This window comes from Pipistrellus kuhlii, unplaced genomic scaffold (genome assembly GCF_014108245.1).
Source record: "Pipistrellus kuhlii isolate mPipKuh1 unplaced genomic scaffold, mPipKuh1.p scaffold_m20_p_21, whole genome shotgun sequence".
Classification (NCBI taxonomy): domain Eukaryota; kingdom Metazoa; phylum Chordata; class Mammalia; order Chiroptera; family Vespertilionidae; genus Pipistrellus; species Pipistrellus kuhlii.
Genome location: NW_023425520.1, coordinates 8,811,818 through 8,834,330, shown reverse-complemented (window position 1 = coordinate 8,834,330; position 22,513 = coordinate 8,811,818). Strand labels below are relative to the sequence as shown.

At 46.2% G+C, this 22,513-nt stretch overlaps 1 long non-coding RNA gene across 1 annotated transcript; it reads left to right on the top strand.

The window, feature by feature from the left end:
- The first annotated feature begins 2,898 nt into the window (after positions 1-2,898).
- LOC118726011 lies at positions 2,899-20,795 on the top strand. Its single transcript, XR_004990193.1, has 3 exons — positions 2,899-2,909; positions 14,184-14,188; positions 20,438-20,795. It is a non-coding gene; the product is annotated as an uncharacterized LOC118726011 (long non-coding RNA).
- The last annotated feature ends 1,718 nt before the right edge of the window (positions 20,796-22,513 follow it).

Here is a 22,513-nt window from a genome sequence, read left to right as displayed (position 1 = left end):
AATGTGCGTAAAACTCCATGTGAATGAGAGTGTAGGGGAGAGAGACACTCATGCAAAGTGGGTGTTGTTGTTTCTCTCATGTAGGCTGTTTGATGGTTCTGGAGTCCTGGTAGGTTTCCTGTTGGCGTCTTGTCAGACTTTGTGACCTTGGGTTCCTGGGATAAGAAGTCGGTGCATGGATGCCTTAGGAAGAGGTAGTGCTCTTTTCCTAGGGGGGCTTGTGTGTATGTGTGTGTGTATGGTTGGGGTGGGGGGTGCGGTCAGTCCTGCTGCAGGTCTTCAGCAGGTGTACCACACCCTCTTCCTGGACACCCCCTCCTGGTGTCCTCAGCTTCTGGTTAACTGCAGGTTCATTGCATGAAGGCACCCCATGAGTCCCTCATCCTCTAGGAATAGGGGTTCAAGGCTCACCACATGTGGTTCCCAAGGGCATCCTTAGCCCTGGGGAACTTGGGGAGATAGGCCAATTACAGTGTAGCACCTCCCTCTCAATCACTTTCACAACCATGATTCGGCTGGCACTGGCTCCCAAAGGGAGATTAGGCCTCATTCTCAGTGTCCAAATCCTCCAAGTTGCCTCTGAAAACGTCATCACTAAACTAGAGGTGAAGGAGATAGCTCCCCACTCATCCTCCTCACTCATAGCATAGCAATGGCTCTTTTCCAATAAGTGTACCCCAAGTCTCCCTTCTTCAAAGTCCTCTCTCAGCACCTTTATGTTCTTCTAATTGATAAGGGGCTCAGTAGGAACTGACATGCAGGATGATTTTTGGGGAGTTCACCTACTTTTGAATTCTGTCTGGGAGTGACAGGATTAATTTGGCATATACATTTGAGCACTAGAGTGTGCTGAGCACACCACAGGAAGGTTCTGAGTGTGCAAAGGTGCCCCTGAGATGGCCTCTGTCTTGAGCATTCAAGGAAGCAGACAGAATGGCAGGGTGGGGTGGAATAAGGTGGCAAAGAAGGCATCTGCCCAATGACTCCAGAATAAGAATCATGCAGTAGGTGCCCATGACATCATGGGTTTCAGGCCCATGCCCAGGGATGGGCTACAGGGCCCACTAGGAATCTGCATTCTTTCTTTTAAAAGATTTTTTTATTGATTTTAGAGAGGAGAAGGAGAGAGAGATAGAAACATCAATGATTAAAGAGAATCATTTATAGGCTGCCTCCTGCACACCCCCAACAGGGGATCGAGTATGCAACCCAGACATGTGCCCTGACTGGGAATTGAACTGTCACCTCCTGGTTCATAGGTTGACACTCAACCACTGAGCCACCGCAGCAAGAGAGAATCTACAATCTAAGTGGCAGGAAATTCCACTTATACTGACTTGAACTCTAAAGGGAATTTACTGACAAGTCTAGAGATTTCAGGTTTCAGGTGAGGCTTGAGCCAACCATTCCATGGTGTTACTGAAAAACAACTCGTCTTCTGGGATTATCTTGACTCTGCTACTCCGCATGCCAATTCTTCCTTAGCTTAGCTCCCACCATTGAAGTAAAGAGCTGAAGAAGCTCCAAACCACCCACCTTATCACCTCATTCTCCTGGAGGAGAGCACTATTTCTTCCCGAGGCATCCATGGGATAGAGGGACTTTCCAACCTAGAAACCTTGAGGCACATTCTGATTTGACCCACTAACAACACTGGGCTAACAACACTGGGGCCAGAGGTATGCAATGTGCTGGCCATCTTAGGTCCCAGTTCCTGCTTTGTTCTGGTGGAGGGATATGGGGGAAGGTGACCAGCAATGTGAAGAGCAAAGAAAGCAGTGGGAATCTCACCCATGCTTCAGAAGTGTGATTATATACAGCATCACTTCACCTCTCCATTCTACAGGCAGGTAGGTAACTGCTTTGCTTAAGTTTGTACCAGGAGTTCGTGGATAGAGATCCATGTCTGAAGAACCTGCCACTCTACTGTTCCCTAATGGTTACTCGATGGCCCAGTCACCTTTCAGGGACACAAAGGTCAGCAGACCATGGCACAACTGCTCTAAGCTTGAAAACAGGAGGGCATGTGGAGATGGGGTTGGTGGTGCTCATAGGAAGGGTGGTCCAGGCTAGATAACAGGCCTTGAAAGTCAGGTTAAGTTGCTCTTTATCTCATAGAACACGGAATGGTTAGCAGGTTTTCTTTCTTGTGTGTATGCATTTTCTCTCTTTTTAAAAATTTCTTTATTGATTAAGGTATCATATTTGTCCTCATTCCCCCATTCCCATCCCAAGCCCCTCCCCACCCAAGCCTCCACCCCCCTGTTGTCTATGACCATTAGGCTTATATGCATGCATGGTTGATCTCTCCCCCTTCCCCCAACCCTCCTCTACCTTCCCTCTGAGGATTGACAGTTTGATCAATGCTTCCCTGTCTCTGGATCTGTTTTTATTTATCAGTTTATGTTGTTCATTATTTCCCCTAGATGAGTGAAATCAGAACTGTTAGCCCAGAAAGAAATGGTTAGCAGGTTTTCAACAAGGAAGTGAAGGAATCAGTTCCAGGTTTTGGAGAGAACATCAGGGCTCTGGGGGTTGGGGAGGCGGGTGGATAAGAGAAGGTGGGTGCTAAAGGTGCCAAGTAGGAAGATGATGGTGGCACCTGGGTGTATATAGCCAGCTCTCTTATGACCAGTGTCTCCAGTTTGCCTGAACTTGTTATGGAGGAAGAGCCTTTGCCCAACTGGACTCAACGTTGAGCTCTGTGGGCACATTCACATTTAGTCCGACATTTCACATGCTATCATACTTGAAGCGATGCATGTCCTCTGTTCCAGATTGGGAGGCATCCTGTGTCTGTTTCATGTCCTATGTCCTGGTCCTGCATCCTATATCCTGCGAACTGTTGTCAGTCTCCTCTATACACTGCTCACTAGCCTGATAACTGGATGAGAATTTTTTCCCAAACAGTCATGTGGGGTCTAGTGTGTCCTTCCCTGGAACAATGGAGAACTTTGGTCAAATTCAGGACATTCAATCCTTCTCCTGAATTCCTGACAAAATCCTCCAGGTTGGCATTCAAACCTTTTAGATTGGCTGAGCCCTTCCCCACCAGCCTCACAGGCAAGTCTCTTGCTCTGTGTTGAAGGTCTCCCTCACTTATGTCAATGGGAGGAAGATGTTTTCAAGGTTCTGGTACAAGACAATGCACACAGAGTTTCTGAGTGACTTTAGAGCCACCTGGCCCTTCGTGGTCACAGTTGATCTTTGGAGAGAAAAGGAGTGTTGTGTTAAATGGGTATGAAGAGGGATTCTTCCCTCTTCCATTGAGGCTGCTTCTAGAAGACCCTCTGCAGCCTGAGAGGAGGCCCTGTCTGGGAGCTCTGGTCTGGCCCCAGTTGGCTTTGCCTGAGTGAGCAGTCCCTCCTTCCCTGCAACCACAGGGAAGTGATGGTGAGTGCTGAACTCCAACCCTCTTGCTGGAGAGTGAGGCACAGGCGTTCCACCACCCACACCTCTGCTGAGCTTTTGGGTAGGACCTGATAGTGTGGCTGTGACTAGGATGGCTAGTAGCCATCCTCAAGCAGCAAAGTTGAAGGAGGGTTGTCTTTCTGCAAGGACTACCCTCACCCTCTCCTCAGCTTGCCCACCAGCCCAGTCCCCAGGGCTGAGAGTCTCCCTTTTCTCCCCTCATCCAGCTGGGTTTCTCCTCTCCCTCCTTCCCTACCCAGCTGGACTCCTCCTCTTTTTCTTCCCCTGGACCTCACAGCCCAGTAAGAGGGGCTTATAGTCTCCGACGTGGGGCCGAGACTTCTGGACCTGACCTGCATGCTGAGTGTAAAGGGCCTCAGTGTGGAGGAACACCACGGACACTGTGTGAATGGGCCTTTTATAGCCACAGATGCTCCCTCCTCAGTGAAGCCCTCCCAGAGCTCCAACCATCCTTTATAGCAGCCAGAAGCTTCTTTCAGATTCCAAAGAGCTGGGATAAAATACCAAAGTGGGACTGTGCTTGCTCTGGGAGCATGCCTATTGGTTGTGGGCCTGTGCCTGCCATTCCCAGGTTCTCCAGGCCAACCCAGTTGCTCTTCTCCCACCCTGGGCTGGATTAGGCTTACCTGGCCCATCTCCGTGGCCTCTCCACTGATTTTTCATGTCAGCTCCTGGCACTGTGTACTGCCCTATTCATATGGGAGCCAAAATGACATTTTAAAAATGTGAATCAGATTAGTTCACCGTCCTGCTGAAGACCCTCCAATGGTTTTGCAGGATCCCTCAGAATAAACCCCAAACAATTCACCATGTCCTACAGTGCCCTCTCCTGCTGCTCAATTCTCACCATTTTTTTTTTAAGAAAAATCCTCACCCGTGGATTCCCCACCCCCACCCCATTGATATTCAGAATAGGAAGGGGGAAGGTATGGAGGGGAGAGAGAGAGAAAGAGAGGGAGAGAAACTTTGATGTAAGAGAGAAGCATCCCTCCTGAAGCCAGGGATGAGCCTGCAACCCAGGTAAATGTCCTTGACCCACGACCCTTCAGTGCATGGGCTTGACACTCTAACCACTTAGCCATGCCTGCCAGGGCTCCATCCTCCCCTTCTGACTCACTCCCTACACTCGCTTGTATGCAAACAGCCTTATCAGGAGGCCCCCTTTCAATATGCCTTTCAGTCATTCACTGAACAAATGATTAGGAGTCTTCTCTAGGTCCCAGATACTGTGCACACAGCAGTGAAAAGATGCAAGTCTGGCCTGCAGAAAATATACATTCTGGTGGTGCAGATGGACAACAGGCAAACATACAAATAAGTACACTGTCAGGTGGTGCCTGGGCTAAGAAGACATAGGCAGAGGGGAGTTGGTTCTGCACTTACAGTGAGACAGAAAGTGGTAATTTTTGTGTGGGATGGCCAGGCAAGGACTCACTTAAAAGGTCACAATTGAATTAATAACTGGAAAAGGGAGGAAGTGATCATCTGGGTTTCTAATCGGAGAAGGTTTCAGGCAGAGAAGATGCGATGGGCAAGGCCTATTCAAGAAAGAGCAGAAAAACCAGAGGAGCAGCAGTGTGGACTAGGAGAATGGCAGGGGTTGGAGAGGCTCCAAAGGCAGCTGCTGGTTAGGTAGGGTTGGACACTGTTGGAAAAACTTTGGCTTTTACTCAGAGTGAGAAGGCGGGTCTTGAGCAGACGACTGAGGATATCAGGCCTACAGTTTAGCAGTTTTATTCTGGCTGCTGGGCTGCACTAAGGCAATGTGGGTTGGGGGGGGGGGGGGGCCTGGTATTGCTTCAACCCAGCAAGCGGTAGTGGTAACTACCTGCATCAGTGTAGAGCAGTGCACATGGGAGAGATGATCAGGGTCTAGATCTTATTTTCAAGGTGGGGCTAACAAGCTTTGCTTTGTGGAATGGATGTGGGTGTGAGAGAGAGGGAGAGGGGATGACTTCAGAGCTACTCACTGCCACGTGGTGTCACAGCGGAGGGTCTGGGTCATGAGGACATCGTGTGTGGAGGAAAAGCCCTGTGAAGAGGTGGCTGCCTTCTAAAGAATGCACATAGGTTGACTCCCCAGCTAATTCCAGCTTGGATAGCAAGCTGGCAACCTGCGGGGCAGGGGGACAGAACAGTGATAAGGCCCTGGGCTGGGATCAGAACCTACAGGAAGGGGCCACTGTGACTCTTAGCTGTCCTCCGGGCAACTGGCCATGGGCTGCTCCTGAGGTGAAGTGGCATGAGGAAGGCAAGGCTCTGGCACCCTAATCCAGGACAGAGTCCTGGAGCTGCTGCCTGGCCCTGCCACACTCCATTTCCCAGGATGCCTCCCTCTCCCTGCAGCTGAGGGCCCTGCCCATTACCCCTGATTCAGATCAAAGCGGAACATGACTCTCTCAGAGGGAATCTGCCCATTAGAAGCTGCCATGCCTCCATCCTGGTAATCTGCTCAACTTGCCATGACTGTCCTCTGTGGTGATTTGAAGAGGATTCCAACAGCCTCTATGACTTCTGCTCTGCTAATGATGCTGCCTGCTTTGAGAGTGATTGGTCAGTTGAATGAGATGACGGCATTTCTGAACTGGGCAAAGAATCCCCTGATGGACTTGCTGCAGTCCTGGGCCTGCATTGTCTCCTTCCTCCTTACCTCATGCTGACCTCCAGCCATCTTCCTGACTGGGCTTCTTCCTCTACTTCCCAACCCTCTGCCTCTGCCCTCTCTCTTTGGGGTTGGTCAGGGCTTGCTGTGAGGAAGGGCCCTCCCCTGGTCATGAGGCTGATGATCTGATTGGGCACAGCTCTGGCAACCGCTCTCCCCTCCCCCAACCACACTCCTGCCATGTTTCTGGCTCTCATTTTCTGGGGCTGAGACTCAGATGCTGTCCCTACTCAGGCCTGTGGCCCCTCCTTCTGGGACCATCTGTCAGGTGTCCCCCTGGGCTCCAAAGGAGCCTGCCTGGTGCGGGATGTGGAAACCACCCAGGGCTTCAGCCCATGAGTCAGTTCATAAAAGGTGCTCTCCTAGAGAAAGAAGCCACTGTACCTGGTGGATGAGTTCACCAATGTGGCCCCTGGAGGGCCCCCAGAGTCTGCTTGAAGTGGGAAAGGGGCTTAGGTTATAGGGCTTCATCTTTGGGGACCAAAAGAGATATAGGTTTTGAGTTAAGATTCTTAGTTGCAAGTGTCAGAAGGCAGATCAAACAAGTTCAAAGGCTTTTAGAACTAAACTGGTCTTTGGTCCTAGGATCAGCATGTGGTACCCTTCCCTCTCTGCCCTTGGGGGCTCTCCCAGCTCAACTTCTTCCCCTGTAAGCTCCTGACACCTGCAGTTATGTTTTACCACATCTCCACCAGGGAGAAATAGCTTTGGGCTTGCATCCAGTTAAAAAGCACTGGGGAAGGATTCTGATTGGTCCATGCCTGCAGCGAGGGGTGTGGTGCTGTGTTTGACTAACATCTCCCCTCCCAACCAGAGCAGAGCAGTGTCCCAGAAGGCAAGAAGTGGGCTGTGCTGTCCCTAACGCATGTGTCCAAATTTCTCGGCTTGTGTCTGGGACCACCCTCACAGCTTCCACAGATCCTATAACTGAAGGACACAAAAGAATCCCAGACTCCTGATGTCAGTTTAACCTCCACTGAGAATGATTGGGTACCACAGCAGGCAGGCTCTGGGCCAGGTGATTTAAATTAGATAGTTGTCATTCTCATGATAACTCTACACAGGCTTGAATCTTCCCATATGTATGACTATTGCCTTTTTTCATATGAAACAAACAAACAGACAAACAACAACAACAACAACAACAAAAAAACTGAGGCTCCAAGACCTGAAGTGACCCTAAGAGGCCAGGTAACCAGCCTCACCAGAGTTACACCTAAGTCAGGGTCCACCAGGCTCTTTCCCCACAGATGCTGCTGGCCTCAGGAGAGGCCATATTGAAAAGATTCTTGGAATTCAAACACTAAATTATAGTAAAAGAATAGGAAAACAAATGAGCTTAATGAGAATAGTTAACAGCTTCCAAAAGGCTGAGATAAAACAGGAAAAGAACAATTAGGATTTTTAAAGTTAAAAGTACAAAAGTAAACAGCGTTAGCTAGTGGAACAAAAAAGACAGAAAAAAATTGTATAACGGTAATTAAAAATATATGACTCAGGGTGGGCAGGATGGCAGGATTTGGATGAACTCAGGATGATCAAGGAGCTCTGGCTGCACACCTCCTCTCGGAGGGGCTGGTAGCCCCACCTGGCAGAGTGCCAAAGGAAGGCCTCACTGCTGGTCAGGCTCCTGGTGTTCTGGAATAGGGTTGCCGACCACACAAGCTGATGCCTCGCAGTAGCTGTGATCAGACAGGGCAGGGACTACCCGGAATCTCCAGTGGGTCTGGGTGATCTCTCAGGTCTGTAGCTGATCTCTAGGCAGGAGGATAATAGCTTTCTGATTCAAGTAGCTGCATATTCATAAAGCATCCTGCTCATACATCTATTTGCAGGCTCCTGTCAAATCTTAGCAGCTCATATTTCACACAGGCCTCCCTGCCATTTGCCCTGATCTTAGGAATTAACTGCCAAGATACAGGGCCTTACCTGGTCAGGGCTCATGACCTGACTACCTTTCTCAGTCCCTCCCCTGGATGAGGTGGGGTGGGTCTCCAGCTCAGGAGGTGAGTTCATAGAAGCCCCCGCTGGAGGCAGTGAGCTCTGTAGCTTCAGCAAGGGATGGCTGGGCTCTGGGTCTGAGAGCAGCATCTTCTCAGGAGCCTGCAGTTGAGGGGATGCACGTGTTGTTGCTGGGATACGGTGGAGCCCTGTGAAGCAAGGCCCAGCTGCTTGCCAGCCATTGCATTGATTTTTACCAAAGGGCTTTGCAGGCCCGTGTGTCTGGGCAGGCCTGGAGCCAAGTGAGCTGAGGCTGGATGCCAGGGGGCTCAGCTCCAAGCCAAGCTTTGAAAGAAAAGCACCTTGGGGGCTGCAGTTCTTGAAGGGCAAGGGCCACATTACCGGAACATGCCCTCCTCTCTGGTCAGTACTTCCTCATCCAGCACCTTCTCTGTGCCAGGCATCAGGGAGGGAGCAATCCACTCCTGCTTTAGCGGGGTTACGGGCACACACATAGTGCAGGTGCTGAGAGGAGAAGCGGCTGCAGGGATGGGAGGCTGATAGCATGGTATGCTGGGTGACCTTGGAGAATTGTCCTAACCTCTCTGGGCCTCTGTTTTCTTATCTGTAACATGAAGATGATAAAAAAAAAAAAAAACACAAAACACACACACACACAAAAAAAACAGTGTGCACCTCATAGGGCAGTTGAGGTAATTAAATGAGATAATGCAAGTGTTAACTATTGTTATCTCCATGCCCTGACATACAGCCCAGGGCCACACAGCAGACACAGGCAATTTGTGGTTGAAATCCTCAGAAGTAGATAACCCTATAAAGTGAGGCTTGAATCAAGAGTGAACAGCACTCCAGCCAGTGAGCCAAGGGCCTCTGTGTTGAGAGATTGGTGGGTCCCAATGGGTGTGGCCATGGATGAGGAGGAGCAGAAAGAGGAGTTGGAGAAGGAAGGAAATGAGCGAGAGGAGGAGAAGGAGGGGAACAGAAGAAAGAAGAGGAGCATGAGAAGAAGGAGGAACAGAAGAAGGAGAAGAAACTAGAAGAGGAGGAAAAACAAGAAGAGGAGAAACAGGAAAAGGTGGAGGAGCAGAAGGAAGAGCAGGAGGAGGAACAAGAGCAGAAAAAGGAGGCAGAGCAGTAGAAGGAGCAGGAGGTAGAGGAAGAGGATAAAGGAAAGACAAAGAGGGAGGGGGAGCAGAAGGTATGAGATGAGGAGATAGGGAAGGAAGGGGGAGAGGAAGAGGAAGAGGAGGAGGAGGGAGAGGAGTGTGCTTTTGTTGTTATTGTCTATTAACGGCATCACATGTTTATAGCTCTGCCACTGGCATCCCTCACAGGGCAGCCCTCGCTGATTAATACAGCCATTAAAATGGACACTCTAAGTTATAAAAATTAACTTCTTTGTGACTTAACAGGCATACTCTGAGTCAGAATTGTTAGAGTGGTCTATGGGACACTTACTTGTCTGCGGCCACTCATACCTCTCCACAGTGGGTCATGTAGCTGGGAGTAAAGCTGACCCAGCCCTGGATGGATCACATGGCTCCTCAGTGAATTTCATCATGGGTTGGGTTCAGGGGTGGGCCCATCAGATACCTAGGACTCAATCTAAGCTCTTGAGGACAGTAGTCTATTTTCCCCAGGGGCTTAAGGTTGTGAGAATGCGAAGTTGGAGCTGTAGCAGCCCTCTTTGCACCATGAAGAGACTTCTTGTCTAAGAAGGGACTGAACCAAAGGAAGGCAGGAAAGAAAGTTGGAGGGAAAGAAACAGTTCTGGGGACATCATTGCAGATGTCCAAGGCCAATGTTTAATTTTGAGAAACAATAAATTCCTCTTTGCCTAATTTAGCCCAAATCGGTTTCTGCCACCTGCCATATATTCATGATTGATCCACCCATTCTTTTCAACCTTTGAGCCTTCATGTGCTTGGGCAAGTCCTCTCCCCTGTCCTGGGACAGAGTCTGATACAGGTGGGCATGCCACTTGTCTAGAGAATAGTGCTGGTCCCCCACATGTCTTCCTGACTTCCAGCCCCAGAGCTGAAATGGGCCTGCAGGCAACAATTGCATCCAATCTCCAAGATGCCTGGTTGGGGGAGGGGAGGAGGGAGGAGGGGGAGGGATTAAGAACATTCCCCTCAAGAAAGGCAACCCGAGCATTGAGTCTCCATGGCCCAACATTAATTTAACTGACAATTTAAAAAATAAAAACATATACATTAGGGAAAAGTGGTGCCTAGGTTCAGAGAACAGAAAGGAAATGCTTGCACTCTTGAGGGATCCCTCCTGGTCCCTGAGGAGGCAATAGAGCTGATGCCTGGAGTAGTTTATTGAACATACCATGCATGCTCATGCCTCTCACCTGTGTTCATGCTGCTGTCTCTCCCTACATGCCTTCCCTCTGCGTTTGGCAAGCAAGACCCCAATCTTACTGGCTTGCATCTAACCTATTCTGGATGTGGTCTTGGCTACTCCCATGTGTTTGCCAGGAATGGTTGGTGGGTTGGTTGGTTGGTTGGTTGCAAAAATGTAAATTCGGCCTGATTTGCAAAAGGTATGAGTAAATTTAAGTCTTTGAGATGAGATTTTCCTGGTTTATCTGAGTGGACCTTAAATGCGACCACAGGGATCCTTATAAGAGGGAGACAGAAGGAAATCTGACACAAACAAACACAGAAGAAAAGGGGACAATGAGACCATGGAGGCAGAGACTGGAGGGATGTGACCAAAAGCCAAGGGACACTGGCAGCTTCCAGGAGTGGGGAGAGGATGTAGCAATGGGGAATTGTAACCCACTCCCACCATTCTTTTGACATTGTTTCTGTGAATGATGACTCCAGCTGATGTGTGACTATAGATAGCCAGCATGTGTGTATAAGGTTTCTAGCAACTAACTTCAAAATATACAGACTCCGACCTTCAGTCATCCAAGCTCTGGGAGATTTGCTCACCTTCAACTCTAAAATCAGGATGACAAAAACCAGGACAATGCCCACTAGGCCATCACAACCAGTTTTTAGGTCCTTATTGGAATGGACTGTTCTGGTCTGCACAGAGAGGACTTTTCAACCACTTCCTGTTGATCTCTTTGTTCTGCTTTCCCTCTCCCTCCTTATAAAAACTTCTGCCTGTACTGAGATGTTGAGATGAGCTTTGGAATGAGAGTCTCCCATCTTCCCAGGTTGCCATCGCTTGAATAAAACATTTTTCTTCTCATCAGCACCTGTCTCATGAGTTTGCCTTTGTTGTTGCAGGCAGCCAAACCTGAGTTTTGCTTGTAAGAGTGGAAATAACACTCTGTGTCCTACATGTGGAAAGCAGGACCAGCTCCTACAGCTGAGAGCTCCCCCTTCCCTGGACATTCTCTGCTCCATTCTCTCATTCCACAAAGACAAGTGGGAGGTTCTAAATGAAGGGATACTTGCTTTTTCTTGCCTGGGAGTGTCCAGGTAGAATTTGCAGGCTTGAGTGGGTTCCTGATGCCTGCACTTCATGAAGAATTATGAAGAAGAAGCCCAGCCTGCATGGCTCAGTGGTGGAGCATCAACCTATGAACCAGGAGGTCACAGTTTGATTCCCAGTCAGGCACATGCCCTGGTTGTGGGTTTGGTCCCCAGTGTGAGGTTATGAAGGAGGCAGCCGATCAATGATTCTCTCTCATCATTGATGTTTCTATCTCTCTCTCCTTCTCCCTTCATCTCTGAAATCAATAAAAACATATTTTAAAAAACAATTATAAAGAGGAGATAGCTCAGGGACAACATAGCCAGATATCAGAAAGAATTGAGAGAAAAGGGAGAAAGCACAGAAAATCTGGAGCTTGCTGGGTTGAAAAATAAAACAATTTCTAACCTCCAGACTTTCCATTCAATAAAAGATTCTCAAATTAAGATGTAGCCTGAGAGAAAAGTCAAATCATGGGCATGGCTATAAAGATGTAGCTTAGGAGCATAGAGCAAATCAGAGACATAGCTCTCACACCCCTCTGAAGGTCTCTGGAAGAATTAAATGGTGTGTAGTAGTTACCAGAAAGATTGATGATCCTGCAATAGCCTAAGCTGCCCACAGTACCTGTAATTAAGTTCAAGATAGGTATGTCTTAAAATGAATTGTAAATACAGATTTTGGCACAGGCAATCAAATATATAAGAAACCCACAATTTTTGAGAAAGCCGTATTGGAAAAGCCCACAATATTGACTAAAAGAGACTGAGGCTATTCACGATGAAAAAATGTCCCTGACCACTAATTTTTTATGGGCAAAATGCAGGCTGAGAAAATCTTCAGCTGCTAGAAAGGGCATAATTTCCAGTGTCCTTCTCTGAAGTGACCAAGGAGAATAGTGTGATGGGCAGGGTCTCCTAAAGATTAGACCCCAAAGCCACTGACAATGAAGGACTGAGAGTCCAGCCCCCAGTAGTGGACTAGAGCCTAATTACAGCATTCCTACCCCAGGGTAGCAGTTCCTAACAATGTTTCTCCAGCTACTTAAGAATTGCTGTGGACCAGGGGCTAGTTGGGCCTTCTGTTCTCCTGAATGGCAGTGTTTCTTAAGTGATCCTGTTCCTGCTCTACATGTGGGGGAGGAGTGTGACGAGGGGAGATGTACAGACAGTTCCTGCTTTGTTCATAGGTCTCTAGAGCAAGAAGACCTGCATCCAGATTTGCCATAGAGTACGAGATTTGTCGCTTGATGCCCTAATTGGGTGTCTAGACTTGTTGCTTGATGCCCTAATTGGATGTCTAGAGCAGGGGCAAGTGTATTTTGCAAGTAGAAAAGTCTTCCATAATTGTGTCCAAGAAGGGCAGTCTGTGATAGACTATATCATTGTGCCCAATTCCTTATCCATCGTATGATACCCTGTTTCCCCGAAAATAAGACAGTGTCTTATATTAATTTTTTCTCCCAAAGTTGCGCTAGGTCTTATTTTCAGGGGATGTCTTATCTTTCCATGCGCTAGGTCTTATTTTGGGAGGATGTCTTATTTTCAGGGAAACACGGGTAGTTTCCTAGGATTGTCAGTAGCAAATTACCACAAACTTGGATGACTTAAAACAACAGAAATTTCTTGTTTATGGTTCTGGAGACCACAAATACAAGATCAAGGTGTTGGCAAGATTAGTTTTCTCTCTGAGTGATAGTCTGTTTTCTGCCTCTCTCCTAGCTTTTAGTAGTTGTCTGCAATCCTTGGCACTTCTTGACTTGTAATTAAGTACACCCACTCTCTGCTTCCATTGTCTCGTGTTGCTCTCCCTGTGTGTCTCTGTTTCTGTGTCTCCATTTCTCTTCCTATAAGGACACTAGTCACATTGGATTTGAGGCCCACGCTAATTCCATATTACCTCATCTTAACTAACTACAATACATCTGCAAAGACCCCATTTTCAAATCAGATCCCTTTCTGAGGTTCTAGGCATCCTTCATTTGGGGGAGAACACTATTCAATCCATGTCCCTATATCTACACCTTGTGTGTCTGCCGTTTCTCTGCCCCTTCATGTGGGCTGGGATATATATCTCTTCTGACCAAGGGAAGTTGGCTGAAAGAGACAATGTGCCAGTTTGGAGCCCAGGTCTCAGAGGCATTGTGCTTTCATGCTCACCTTCTAGAAGTTTCTGACTTCCTCCATGAGATGAGCTTCCTTCTGGGAGCTGGTGCCCCTTCACCTGGGAGATGTGGGGGAGAGAGGGCGGCGGGCAATGTCAGCCAATGTGGAGCAGAGCTGCTCCAGCCACCCCACACTTGCCCTGTCAGGAGAACTGCCTAGACCAATCTGCAGAGCTGTGTGACTGGAGATAACTCTCATCTTACTCTACTAGGTTTTAGGGTGGTTCATGATGCAAAAATTAACTATCTGAGTGAGGGACAGAAATCATAGGGACAGCCTCTTATAAGTTCTGCTCCAGCTCCATGCTGGATATGAATGGACCCAGTGTTGCCAGGGTATTTTATTTTACCAAAAGGAACCCAAAATCTAGATATATAATCCAAAATCTTCCAATTGTATATATATGATTCTGCCTGCAAGCCTCTAGCTTATGGCCTGAGGTAAAGACTGGCTTGTATGGAAGGTCCCTCAGATGCTTCCAGTCACAGGTGCCATCCTGGGAAGATTCTGGTTCCACAAAGAGAGGGTCCTCCTTATGAAGGAAAAAAAAAAAAAAAAAAAAAAAAAAAAAAAAAAGGAAAATAAAGAGGGAAAAAAAAAAAGCCTTTCTTTTTCTTTGTTGTGGCTTTCCATAATTTATGAGAAGTACCTGCTAATTAAGCCCCAATATTGTTGGCTCCTCCAATTCAAATTGTTGGTGCCTCTGTTCAAAACTGCAAGACAAGATAAGCTACTCTCAAGGTTACATTCTTGCATCCCCCTTCTCCCATTTTTACAGCTCAGGGATAATTCGCACCAAGGAGTCTCTATTAATAGAAAGTTTCCTTTTCCTTTTCCCTTCAGACAGGCCTCTTTTGAACGCTTCATAACTTTTGCTCTACTCATGTGTTATAGGCTTGGGGACAATACCGACAAGACACCTTTCTAATACATCTGCCTGGACTGTTTTCTGAAAAACAAACTACTTCAGCCCCAAATCCTCCTCCCTTCCATGTCACCTAGCAACAGCATCCATTACCCTTTAAAGGGGAAGCCACCTTTTGTTTCTTGTGCCTGTATTGATTAGCAATGTACCTGCCCTTTACTCCCTTGGAAAGTAAAATAAACTCCCTCCTTCTCTGCACCCATCTCTTCTCTCAGCTCTGAATTCTTTCACAGCCCTGTCATCAGCAAAATCCAGAACACTCCTGTGAAACAAAGAACCCAGGCATGCCATCCAGGATTCCCATTGGGAGGAAGTGCAGATGGTCCACACACAGGAAGAAGCAATGTGGGGGATTTGTCATCTCCATGCCTTTCTGCCCCTTACAAGGGCATCTTGGTTTATGCTGTTAAAAATACTTGGCAAGCCCTCGCTGGTTTGGCTCAGTGGATAGAACATTGGTCCATGGACTGAAAGGTCTTGAGTTTGATTCCAGTCAAGGGCACATGCCTGGGTTGTGGGCTTGATCCCAGTAGGGGGTGTTCAAGAGGCAGCTGATCAATAATTCTCTCATCATTGATGTTTCTATCTTTCTCTCCCTCTCCCTTCCTCTTTGAAATCAATAAATATATATTTAGAAATATTTGGCAAAAAAAATGCCTATAGAATTTCTTCTTCTTCTTCTTCTTCTTCTTCTTCTTCTTCTTCTTCTTCTTCTTCTTCTTCTTCTCCTTCTTCTTCTCCTTCTTCTTCTTTAGTGGTGGGGTTTTAGGGATTGTTCTTTAAGGGGAAAAAATTTGGAAAAAAGTCCAAACACCACAAGTTGAAATTGATTTTACAGGACAAACACCTCACTTTAAATTTAAATTGAGTCCAATTTCATTTCATTTCCCTGAGTTCTAGAAATGTAAACATTCAGTATGTTTACACTTGTTTCATCTGGGTTTTTTTTTGTTTTGTTTTGTTTTTTTGCTAAGTTCTGGTCTCCCACCTCCTTTCCTTTACTTCTATTTGTCATTTCATACATATGCTCAATTTTGTATTTACATATGTCTAACATTTATAGATGGCCATTGAAATATGCCAGGTGAAGGATGAAACAGTCCTGAAAACAGCTAGAAAATTATGCAACAGTGGAGAAGTTGGGCACATGTACATTCTGCACTGTGAGAATAGACCAAGTTTGTTATATGTGAGGCTGGAGGGTTTCCCTCACACCCTGAAGGATGACAGCTTATTGGGCATAGCTGGCATCCTGCAGAAGGCATGCCCTCAGGGACCCTCTGAGATAGGGAGGGCCAGGCTGGCACAGAGACTACAGCCAGGGGAGGAGGGCTCTGTTGAAGGGACAAGAGCCACACCCAAGGCTGTGAGGCCAAGGCTGGGGCTCCAGTGAGGCTGAAGTCCAGTGTCTAGCAAGGTGGAGGCCAGGGTCTGATAAAGCCAAGACCCAGTTTCTAGTGAGAGAAGGTCAACCATTTGGAGGCATCCATTTCCCTGCAATCCTGTGTTGGGAGGTCCTGGCAGATAGCTTCTGATAGACCTGAGCTATGTTGTCCCCATTGCCTGCTTCTCTCAGAGCTCAGGATCTTTGTGTTTGTCCAGGACTACCCTAACTCTGAAATTCTTGTGTATCTCTTGTGCTCTTGGAAGATTCAGGAGAATAGTAATTGGACCTCCAGACCAGGCTGGGTCATCCGTTGACCCTGCTCTCCCTCAGCTGTTCATCTCATTGTCTAATAGATTAGAAACAATAAAAGAAAACTGTGAAACCTGTAATCACATTCAAAATCTCCATTTTCAATTTCAGGGATGGGGGAAGGCTTTACTATCTATACTAATAAAAGGGTAATATGCTAATTAGACCAGACATCTAAATATCCTTCCGGACAAAGCCACGAGGCAGGGCCTAGGCAGAGATGTTTAGGGGCAATCGGGGTGGCAGGGGAGAGCAGTTAGGGGTGATCAGGCAGGCAGGCAGAGTGGCTAGGGGCAATCAGGCAGGTTGGCAGGTATGTGGTTAGGAGCCAGCTGTCCTGGATTGTGAGAGGGATTCCAGATTGGAGAGGGTGAAGGCTGGGCTGAGGAACTACCCTCACCCATGCACAAATTTCATGCACCAGGCCTCTAGTATTGCTATAAAAAAAAAAAAAGATCTGATGGTCTCAGTTGACCTCAGGTATAACGATATAACAGGGTGGCTGATAATGCAATTTGCCTGCTCAAAAAAAAAAAAAAAAATTGAAAACAACATTCTAGAAAACTGTAATCTTCCATCAGAGCTCTGTCAAAGATGCCATGTGGAATAGAGAGCCTGGATCCACATCAGAGGGTCTGCAGAATGGGTCAGGGGGAAGATGGACACCATAGCACAGACCCATGGGGGAGAGATCCTTTAGAAAGCTGCTGCCCAGCCTTTGGCATAGGATTCCAGGATGCTTGGAGGCATGGGGAAGGACCCCTGGGCTCAATAATGATGGCGAAAAGCTGGTATCCTGTGTATTCCATGAAAACTTGTTGGAAGAGAGTTATTTCCACTGCTCCTACCTTTACTGTAACCCTCCTACCTTGACTGTAACCCACCCCCTAACCCCCTACATGAGTCTGCTGCTCCTGTCCACAGCCTTCATGGCCAGGGAAGATGAGGACATGGCAGAGCCCACAGGTCAGCCAGACCAGGCCAAGTTCAGCTTGGACCTTGATGGGGATTGCTAAGGAGTCTGGAGCTCAGTCGAGAACTCAGGTTGCTCATTGCCTTGGCTGCTCACATGGGACATGGGAAATGGTCATGGGGAATAGCCATCGCCTAAGTGTCATTTGATTTCCTCATTCTCATTTTCAGAAATGCAATTAGAGAGGCATTGCATGGGCACTGGGGCATTTCGGTGTGTCTGGGTCTGTGGGTGTTTGTGGGCTGGGTCAGCTGTGGGATCTGGTGTGTGTATGAGCATGCATGTGCAGATGAGTCCCCTTGCCTTCCACCTCCCAGCACAGCTTTTTGTCAGGTGCCCTGAATTGCTTCCTGCTTTCCACCCATGTAAACTTGGTGGCAAGCCCCCTGACCTTGACATGGCAGTTCTCCTGTGGCATCCCCTCTCCCACACCTTACATCCCCTCCACAGGATTCCCAGTTGCCTGTGATTTCAGGCTCATGTTTGGAGGGCCCTGGAGTTGTGAGGGCCATGAAAGGGAGAATTTGGAAAGTTCAAACAATCTGAGACCATGATAGAGGTCTTGTGTGAGAGAGCAGAGAAAACTGGGGTTGAGGACGAGAACAAAGGCAGGTTATGGCTGGAGAGTTGCCCCCTTCCCTGGCTGCTGGTGCCTCACACACTATGCAGGGGCCACCTGAGGGCAGAGGCCTGAGTCCCAGCCTCTCCATCTGAAGAAGGCACCTGAGAGAGGACAGTGAGGGTTGGGACGGCATCTGCAGGCCATGTTGCTCCTCTGTTGCAATTTGTGTCCTCCCCAGTGTGGCCAGGTGATGTGCTCTTCCATCCCTCCTCCCCTTGGCCAAGAGAAGCCTATTCCCCAAAGACATGCATATTTTCATGGGAAATCTTTATATTTTTAAAAATCTTAGCAAGTAATTTGCGTTCAAAAATAAAACCCTGTGGGCTATCAATTGGCAGCCCCTCATGTATCAGTTACTGTACTTGAGTTTATAAGCAATGACTCTGTAACTTTCGGCAAAGAGTAGGAATTCTTCTAGAAGGCCAGGGTCTTAGAGGAACATTTGTGGACAGTGAGTGCTTAGGTTCTAGAGGCAGCTGGTGGGGACTCACCTGGCCCCAGCCCTCTGGGGACCACCATCCCAATGCACAAGCTTCAGCTTTTTCCTCGGATGTCATGAGGACCAAGTGTTAGATACACAAGGCTCCCAAGATCTGAGCAGTTCTAAATGGTATTACTAAATGTTATCCTTGCTAAATGTTAAAATGTATTTTGTAGACCAGTTGTAACAGGATGAGCTTGACAAACTCAAAGGATAAATGTAAGCAATGGCAAAGACAAAAATCGAAGTATAATTAACCATGAGATTTGAAGAGGGTGGCAGAGGTAAATGCCTGTACTGGCCGCTTCCCACAACCACATCAAAATTATAACTAAAATACAGAACAACCATCATTCAGAACCACTGGAAATCTGGCTGAATGGAAGTCCTACAACTAGAGAAGTAAAGAAGAAAGCACACTGAGACTGGTAAGAAGTAATTGTCATGGAACGGGCTAGGCCAGCACTCACCTGTGCCACTTTTTTATTATAATTGGGAGGGAGATCTCTGTGGAGGCTGCCCGGAGGAGCAAGGAGACCCAGCCCCACACCAAATGCCCAGTCCAGGATCCCCAGAGCTGGGAAAAGAAGTCCCTATGGGCAGTGAGAACTATGGGCTGTAAAAACCAGTGCAGATTGGAGCTGAGTGACACAGAGGCTGCTCTTAAAAAGGCCTGTACCAGGAAGGTTCCACTTTCTCTGAGTTCCAGCACCAGGGCAAGGCACATATAAGGAGGAACTGGATTGTCTGGCACTGGGGCAGGAACTCTGGTGTGGCTTTCTCCTAGGCAGAGGTGCTCGCAGGGATCATTGTTCCTATGCTGGGACTTCTCCAGTTGCACAGCTGACTGGCAGCCATTTCTGTTTGTCCTGTCTCATCCAATTTACAACCCCACCCAAGCTGTGTGCAGTGGAATTTGCATTTGAATGGCCTGACCTTCCTCAGGTTAAAATCTCTCAAATAAGCTGCAATTGGGTCAAGGAGTCCCAAACCTATCAATAAAGGGCAAAAGGCCCAAGACCTGGCACCAGCATCAGCCTGCTGTGCTTCATAGCTGGGCCTCATCTGGGCACTTCCAAACCTGATACAAAAAGGAGGAATCTGCAGATCTCTCTGTAGCTCCTTCTAGGTGGTCTCAGGCGATGGCTGACTTTGCACCTCCCTGGTGACTCAAGAGCCAATGTATTTAATGGTCTGTGTCAGACCACACCAGATTATAACTAGACACACATCCGTAATGACACACTCAAGGGTCCGACTCAATGAGCACCAAAGCCCCACTGAAGCAAGTTCTGCTACATAGGGGTATCTCCTGCACAACAACTCTTTCACTGTAGTCACAGCTGGTTTTCACAGCCAATTGGCCTGAAGGTCGCTATGTCTCCTTGAGTTGGTAGAGTGGCCCTGTGTAGTAGGTGTCCTATAGGGCCCAGTGGCTCAGCCTCCCCAGTCATCCATGTTGGGCACTTTAGGTGCACCCCTTTGTGGGCTGTGAGTACAGACTTGTTGTAGTTGAGACTTGATTGCTGTTGGTGTCACTAGGAGGAATTAGCTCTACCAAATACATAGAAACAAACACAGTGAAGCAGCCAAAATAAAGAGATAAAGAAACATGTCACAAATGAAAGAAATTGAAGAGAGCAAACTACTGGATATAGAGTTTAAAACCATGATTATAAGGTTACTCATGAACCTTCTGGATACTTCAAAAAAAAAAAATGGAAAAGGACCAGTCAGAGATTAAGCATACACTGACTGAAATAAAGAATAATATACAGGGATTAAACAATAGAATAGAGGATTCTGAGAATCAAATCAATGATTTGAAATATGAAAAAGCAAAAAACACCCAACCAGAAGAGCAAAAATAATCCAAAAATGTGTATATAATGCAAGGAGCCTCTGGGACAACTTCAAGTATACCAATATTAACATTATGGTGGTACCAGAAGAAGAGAGAGATCAAAATATTAAAAACATAATTGAAGAAATAATTACAGAAAGTTTCCCCTACCTGGTGAAAGAAATAAACTACAAGTCCAGGAAGCACAGAGAATAAAAAAAAAAAAAAAAAGCAGAACCCAAAGAGGACCACACCAAGTCATATCATAATTAAAATGCCAACGGCTAAAGACAAATAGAGAATCTTAAAAACAGCAAGAGAAAAACAGTTAATTATCTACAAGGGAATGCCCATTAGACTGTCACTGATTTCTCAACAGATATTACACAAGTCAGAAGGGAGTGGCAAGAAATAGTCAAAGTGATGAATAGCAAAGACCTACAACCAAGATTACTTTACCCAGCAAAGTTATCATTTAGAATTGAAGGTCAGATAAAGAGCTTCACAGACAAGAAAAAGCTAAAGGAATTCATCACCACCAAACCAATATTATAGGAAATATTGAAGGATATTCCTTAAGAAGATGGAGAAGAGAAATTAGAAATAAAAAAAATAAAAAATACGAACAACAAAATAGCAACAAATACTTACCTATAACAATTAAATATAAAAATAAACTAATAAGAAATCTAATAAACAGAATAAATTGGTAAATAAAATAAAATCAGAGGCATGAAAATGGAACAGACTCATGATTCTCAGAGGGAAGACAGGGGGCAGGAAGAAATTAAACAAAGATCTTATATGCATACATGCATTACTTATGGACACAAGCAATAGGGTGGTGAAGGCCTGAGGCATGTTGGGAAAGGGGTGGAGGGGAGTAATGGGGAAGAAAAAGAGGGACATCTGTAATAATCACAACAAAAATGGTTTTTTTTAAAAAAGTATAATTGACCAAATAGTGTTGACAAGCAATGTCTAAGCCTCTCTTTGAAGAAAGAGCTTTGAATGTGAATCTTGTCTCCTTTACTTGCTTCAAATAAATAAACCTACTTTGTGCCAACCGGAAAATTGTGTCTCATTCTTGAATACAGCACCCCAAGAGGCAAACACCTTGAGTTTGCTAACACAAGGGAGATGATTTAACTAAGGTCTTTGCTAATTCATGAGCAGAGCTGCCCCTGTGTCACACTGAGCCCAGTGTTTTACCATATCTTTCCACTCCAGGGCCTCAGCCAGGCCAGTCACCAGGGCACATGGGACTGTCATAGGACATAGATGTGTATGATCTTTCTCCTGAGAAGGGATCCTGGAAATTCCTGATTAGTGTCCCAGTGGAGGCTCTCAGTTCCCAGAGCTCAACATAATTTTTCTTCACTCTCTTGTTTAAATTCTTCACTTGGAACAAAATGCAAGCACTGGGCCGAGATCAGCAATGATCCCCTGCCTCATCTATGATCCCCTGTTGCCTCTCTCACTGCATCTTTCTTCCCTTCCTGCTTTACCACCCTATGGCTTTGCTGCTCTTCTTTCCCTGGAGCAGAGAAAAGGCTCTCCTAACCCAAGGCCTTGGCCTTTTGCTTGAGATGCTCACCTTAAGTGATGACTGCCCATTCCTGGTAACTTCTTTTCTATCAACCTTTAGCCTAAACCCTCTCTCATCTCCCCTCCTCGTCCCATGCATTGTGAATCACTTGTTTCTTTTTCTTTTCTTTTCTTTTTTAAATTATCATCTGAGTATATGTTAATTGACGTTAGAGAGCAAGGAAGTGGCAGAGAAAGAGAGAGAGAGAGAAATATCAACGTGAGAGAGAAACATCCATCCATTGCCTCTGAAAGTGCTCTGACCAGGGAACAAACCCTCAACCTAGGTATGTGCCCTGACCAGAACTTGAACCTGCAACCTTTTGGTGTACATGACAATGCTCCAACCAAATGTGCAACCTAGCCAGGGCTCTTTTTATTTTTTTATAGAATTTATTTTGGGTAGTTATATTGTTGATTCATTTGGCAAATTTTAATATATTGATATATAATATATAATATATAATATATATATTATATATTATATATTATATATTATATATTATATATTATATATTATATATTATATATTATATATTATATATTATATATTATATATTATATATTATATATTATATATTATATATTATATATTATATATTGTATATTATATATTGTATAATATATAATATATTATATATTATATATTATATATATTATATATATTATATATATTATATATAATGTATATATATTTCAGAGAAGAAGGATAAGGGAGAGAGAG